The 6639-nt window shown below is 44.7% G+C and overlaps 1 pseudogene; it reads right to left on the bottom strand.

The window, feature by feature from the left end:
* Positions 1-919: 919 nt before the first annotated feature.
* Positions 920-1624, bottom strand: LOC146628236 (histone H1 pseudogene; annotated as a pseudogene).
* Positions 1625-6639: the final 5015 nt, after the last annotated feature.

Here is a 6639-nt window from a genome sequence, read left to right as displayed (position 1 = left end):
CAAGCTCCTCATCTCAGGAGGGTAAATCATACCATTAGCATGGTTCATCATACCATCATACTAATCGGCAGGCTCAACTTCACAACAAAAGAAAAATCATCAGCTAGATTCACTCCAAATCAACCATCAGCTGCACAAAACAACATAACCTTAATGCCTTATTAGCTATGAGTTTAATCCCCAGGTCTGTGCTCTTCACTCATTTAGGTCACAGATCTATTTTATTCAATTTTCCTTTTCCCTTCATCATAAAACATGTGACATGCTGTCATGCACTTCACAAAACAGTCTGTTCTGACGTATTCAGAGTTGTGTATCTAAATACAGGATTCACTCGCACATCAAAGCAGGAAACTCAGTGTTTTAGAGTCTCCACTCAACACACAACAACTCCAACACATCTCATTCACTCATACTAGAATTCAGTCACCTTTCATTAATCTAAAACCGATCAACTAATTTGCATATCAGCTATTAACCCACTAAGTTGACAGGACGACAGAAAAGCATGTTCAAAATAGTATCACAAAAGACAATTTCCCTCATACAGTAAATTACATGTGCTGCATTAATCAAGCAGGAAGCTTCTCCCAATTTACTATATTAACAACTAAATTTATTGTCTGATCACTGGTTGGTGGTCAACCCAGGATCAAAGGTTAAACTGTTGTCCTGCAACCCAGAGAGTCAATTTTTTGCATTGGATACATTCAGTATTTAATAACAAGTGTCTGCTAAATTGACACTAATTTAACACTGATGAAAGATAACAAGCTAATTTTCATTACATGTGTTTGTGTTATTAGGCAGGTCTAATGCATGTCTGTGGAGCTGCATCTCCAGCAGAGCATGTTCTTAAAGCTGCCTTTCCTACACACTTCTCTGCTATTATTTAATCATTTCTTAACTAATGTGCTATGAGTCTTCATGAGTCATTTTGTGTTTGGAATTGTTAGTAGGGTTAATGCATGTTCTGCTTGTGTGTGTGTGATTTTGTATATGTTTCTATTTTCGCAATGTTTCAGACTCCGTCTCAATTTTCCAACTTAAGCAGTCAGTTTTCTTTTCCCCAGGTTTGCTAACCCAAATTTTGATTTCCCACATTAAATAATTCCTATGTGTTCTCACCTAGTCTTCTCACTCTGTTGTCCTCTCACTCTTTTGTCCTCTCCCACTTCAACAGTCCCGGCAGTTCTCCTTCAGCTTTGTCCTGTCTAGTAGCTGAAGTGCTGCTGCTGCCTTCTTGGGCGACTTCTTAGCAGCTGCTGCCGGTTTCTTGGCTTTGGCCGCGGCGGGCGTCTTAGCTTTGGCCTCAGTAACCCTGTTCATCTTGAAGGATCCGGAGGCCCCGGTGCCCTTGGTCTGCACCAGAGTGCCCTTCGCCACCAGACTCTTGATGGCGGTCTTGACACGGGCCTTGTTCTTGTCCACATCGTAGCCTCCGGCAGCCAGAGCCTTCTTGAGGGCGGCCACGGCTTTCACAATCAGCTCGCCCACACTGGGGCCGACCTTCTTGGGATTGGAAGTCGTCGTCTTCTTCTTCTTGGCCTGAACCTCTGCACAGGGCGCAGGGCGTGTTTATGATGGAGCCTTTCCCACCACAGCGCCGGCACGTTGAGCGCATCATGAAGGGTCCATTTCTTTCATGTAGCTATGGTCGCTAGCCAGCATGCTAGCCGCATGTGGCTTGCCCGAGTCACTCAGTCCTTTCTGAGCATTTCGACATGCTGCCGCCGCAGAACCTGGCCTCAAATCCAGCAAGCTTAGCGCGCTGATCTCCAAAAAAGTCCCGAAAGCCAGAAAGACGTCAAATAAGTGTCTCGTGCTAAGCGCTCGAACAAAAACTCCTCTTCACGTCGCCATCTTGCTCGCCCTTCCGTGGAATTCATTCAATCAGACAGGAAGATGGGTTTGCTTTCTTCTTCTGCTGCTTTTGCTTCTGCAGCCTCTGCTCCGATACTGCCGCTGCTGATCAGGTTTTTTCAGGGAAGAGTGAGAGTTTTGAGACAGATCGTGCTGTAAATAAGTCAGCCAGAAACTTGGCTTGAACGTTTCCAATTGTTAAACTATAACTTTTCTTCCGACCGCTGCATGTGGAAAATTGATTCAGGTCTGCTTTTCACCTGAAAGTGACAACTAAGACATTTTCATTATTATCATCAATGCTTAATCAACACATATCTCTCTCTCTCTCTCTCGCTCTGTGTTTTTGTGAACAATCCTTTCTTAAAAGCAGAAAATGAAATTATAGTTGTTTTTTTGGTTGATCAACACAAAACCTTTTTCCTATGATTATTTTTTTTCTACAATATAAATTCTCCCTCTTATTCACTCTTTTTTTTTTATTTACAATAGCTGGTGACCTGCAAAATCACCGCTGTCACTCACAATCAAAGGCAATTACTCTTGCACAGTGCACAAAAACACTGTGATGTCAGACACATTCACACTCACTTTGTCATCTGCATAAATAAATCATATGGCTGGAGATATGTGCCATGGTGATCCATAGGCATGATCACACGTTTATTTAATTATTTTCAACCCAACAAAACAAATAAACAAAAACATGATGCTGATGCTACACACACGAGTCAAGGTGCAGGAAAACTGCTCACGGGAACGGTGCACACTCATAGCTCTGTTTCCCTCTCTTTGAGTAGTTCTCAGACAGCTCTTGATCTGATAATGTGTAGCTTGCTCATCAGCTCAGAAGAAAAAAAAAAACCGCAACGCAACATCACACAGTAGTTGCTCTGCCCACAGCGGCAAAGTCTTACACTTTCATATTCAACTCAGCTTCTCCATCATGTACTTTTAGATGTTTCATACAGGGTTCAGCATATTAGTTGTTTTCACAGGTGTGCTCTACATCTCAGCAATGGTTCATAATAAGACGAAAGTCTTCCACACAGGTCAAGTGCCTCTATGCACTTCATTAGTTTAAATATTTACCTATATCACTTCACCTCACATGTCATCGTACTGAATTTAAGCAACCACAAGCGTAATGTAGATGACTTTTAACAACTATCCACCTCAATTACGTCTATGGTCTGGCACACAGGCTGAAGAGTTAACGTTTTGTGTCAGCAAGGGGTGGGGGGACAGCCACCCACCAGAGCATAGCTGCTGATGTGGGCTGGCCTTCTCCACACGCTCTTCAAGGCTGGTGTGTTTTCTGAAAACTTCTAACATTTTAATCTCTTCCATTTTTAAGCCTGCGATTAACCGCACGGCTCAGGTCCGCGTGAAACCCGCGTGACCGCGCTCGCGTGAACCCGCGCAGCTGTGGAGCCGTCGCTCCCTCTCTTTTTTACATAAATACTTTGTGCTGCCAGGAGCAAAGTCCAGCACAAACGTCTGTCTCCCTCCGACTCACTCTTGGTTGCTTAGAAACCCATGATAACAACAACAGTCGGTGTCACAGACCACGTGTTCTGCTACGCACACACCCACACAACAACAACAACGATGACAACAAAAACAACACAAAATAGGCCTACTGTCCAGCACAGTCTGGACCCCGCGGAACTTCTCAACGCCCCACAAAGTGGCGGAGAACTCACCTCTCGCCACACAAAGTAGCGAGGAACCTCTTGCTCCACAAAGTAGCAAGGAACCTCTTGCTCCACAAAGTAGCAAGGAACCTCTTGCTCCACAAAGTAGCAAGGAACCCGGGTATCGCTCCACAAAGTAGCGAACTTCTCAACGCCTCACACAGTGGCGGAGACTGCACAACCACACGGTTATAGAGTCGGGCTCTTCTCAACGCCTCACACAGTGGCGGAGACTGCACAACGACACGGTTATAGAGTCGGCCTCTTTAAACTTACTTGGCGTTGCTTAGAGTGTAATATCAGCCCAAATCCCGCCGACCGTCATTCATCGAGGAGAAAAGACAGACCGCGAATCCACAGGAACTTCCTGGCTGACGTCAGTCTTTCAGCGTGCCTCTCCTCCCCTCGGTGAATGCGATTCCAGGGCTCCGGCTCGAAGGACCAATTAATGATAGGTTTGTAGCTTGAACCCATCCGCTGGAACGTTGAAGACAATATAATTACACTGCTAAGCAAGACACAAATAGGCAAAGTTCTTCATGTTATTCGTGCACGGGAGAGACCGGACAGAGCGCCGTCCCTTCGCTTGACCCCAGTTGCTCTCGTCCGTCCTCCCGTAACACTGTCCTTTTATTGAGGTTACATGAATATGCATAGGTTCATTAACATACGACGTCTACATACAAACAAAGAGTACCTTGCCTGTGTGTGTGTGTGTGTGTGTGTGTGTGTGTGTGTGTGTGTGTGTGTTGCTGATCAAAGGGTCAAACATCCTTGGTCAGGAAGAGGGTAGACTAGACCCCCCCCCCCCGGTGAGGAAGTCCAGCAGTTCATCTAAACAGAAAAGCACTTAGACTAGAACAGACGTAGCTACGTTAATCCTACCATAAAACAATTAAAACAAGATGCGACCTCTTCCCGTGCTCCCAGGATGTAGGTGTGCATTCTAGTGTGGAATGCACACCAAGCCTCTGTAGCCTGTTAAAGATCACACAACTTATCACTACACAATTGATTATACACCTCTAAGCATCTATGGTTAAATATTTCTAAGCATAAATAACAATCAACAATACAAACTCTAACAGTTAGCCATCACCAGTTTGTCCGTCTTTATCTGGAAGTCCCACAGGATCTTAGCTCAGTTATTCTTGTCCTATTTTGACCATAGGACTTCCAGGCCATACTCGGAACAGATGTTCCTGAATACTATGCCGGCCACTTGGTTATGGCGTTCCATGTATGCCCTGCCTGCTAGCATCTTGCACCTTGCTGTTACAGTGGCTTGCAAAAGTATTTGGCCCCCTTGAACTTTTCCACATTTTGTCACATTACAGCCACAAACATGAATCAATTTATTGGAATTCCACGTGAAAGACCAACACAAAGTGGTGTACACGTGAGAAGTGGAATGAAAATCATACATGATTCCAAACATTTTTTACAAATAAATAACTGCAAAGTGGGGTGTGCGTAATTATTCAGCCCCCTTTGGTCTGAGTGCAGTCAGTTGCCCATAGACATTGCCTGATGAGTGCTAATGACTAAATAGAGTACACCTGTGTGTAATCTAATGTCAGTACAAATACAGCTGCTCTGTGACAGCCTCAGAGGTTGTCTAAGAGAATGTTGGGAGCAACAACACCATGAAGTCCAAAGAACACACCAGACAGGTCAGGGATAAAGTTATTGAGAAATTTAAAGCAGGCTTAGGCTACAAAAAGATTTCCCAAGCCTTGAACATCCCACGGAGCACTGTTCAAGTGATCATTCAGAAATGGAAGGAGTATGGCACAACTGTAAACCTACCAAGACAAGGCCGTCCACCTAAACTCACAGGCTGAACAAGGAGAGCGCTGATCAGAAACGCAGTCAAGAGGCCCATGGTGACTCTGGACGACCTGCAGAGATCTACAGCTCAGGTGGGGGAATCTGTCCATAGGACAACTATTAGTCGTGCACTGCACAAAGTTGGCCTTTATGGAAGAGTGGCAAGAAGAAAGCCATTGTTAACAGAAAACCATAAGAAGTCCTGTTTGCAGTTTGCCACAAGCCATGTGGGGGACACAGCAAACATGTGGAAGAAGGTGCTCTGGTCAGATGAGACCAAAATGGAACTTTTTGGCCAAAATGCAAAACGCTATGTGTGGAGGAAAACTAACACAGCACATCACTCTGAACACACCATCCCCACTGTTGAATATGGTGGTGGCACCATCATGCTCTGGGGGTGCTTCTCTTCAGCAGGTACAGGGAAGCTGGTCAGAGTTGATGGGAAGATGGGTTGAGCCAAATACAGGGCAATCTTGGAAGAAAACCTCTTGGAGTCTGCAAAAGACTTGAGACTGGGGCGGAGGTTCACCTTCCAGCAGGAGAACGGCCCTAAACATAAAGCCAGGGCAACGAGGGAATGGTTTAAAACAAAACATATCCATGTGTTAGAATGGCCCAGTCAAAGTCCAGATCTAAATCCAATCGAGAATCTGTGGCAAGATCTGAAAACTACTGTTCACAGACGCTGTCCATCTAATCTTACTGAGCTGGAACTTTTTTGTAAAGAAGAATGGGCAAAGATTTCAGTCTCTAGATGTGCAAAGCTGGTAGAGACATACCCTAAAAGACTGGCAGCTGTAATTGCAGCAAAAGGTGGTTCTACAAAGTATTGACTCAGGGGGCTGAATAATTACGCACACCCCACTTTGCAGTTATTTATTTGTAAAAAATGTTTGGAATCATGTATGATTTTTGTTCCACTTCTCACGTGTACACCACTTTGTATTGGTCTTTGACGTGGAATTCCAATAAAATTGATTCATGTTTGTGGCTGTAATGTGACAAAATGTGGAAAAGTTCAAGGGGGTCAAATACTTTTGCAAGCCACTGTATGTGCTGAATTGTCTCAGGGGCATCCTTACACAGCCTGCACCTGGGGTCTTGCTTGGTGTGATAGACCTCAGCCTCTATGGATCTTGTGCTCAGAGCTTGTTCCTGTGCTGCCATGATTAGTGCCTCTGTGCTTTCTTTCAGTCCAGCTTGGTAGGATTTTTAGATATCAGCCACTTCCTCTATCTGCTGGTGG

Source organism: Diplotaxodon limnothrissa, linkage group LG7 (assembly GCF_057381915.1).
Source record: "Diplotaxodon limnothrissa isolate DT_005_m linkage group LG7, D_limnothrissa_male_GT1.1, whole genome shotgun sequence".
Taxonomy (NCBI): Eukaryota; Metazoa; Chordata; class Actinopteri; order Cichliformes; family Cichlidae; genus Diplotaxodon; species Diplotaxodon limnothrissa.
The sequence above is the reverse complement of the archived record's forward strand: the minus strand, read 5'-3'. Positions and strand labels throughout refer to the sequence as shown.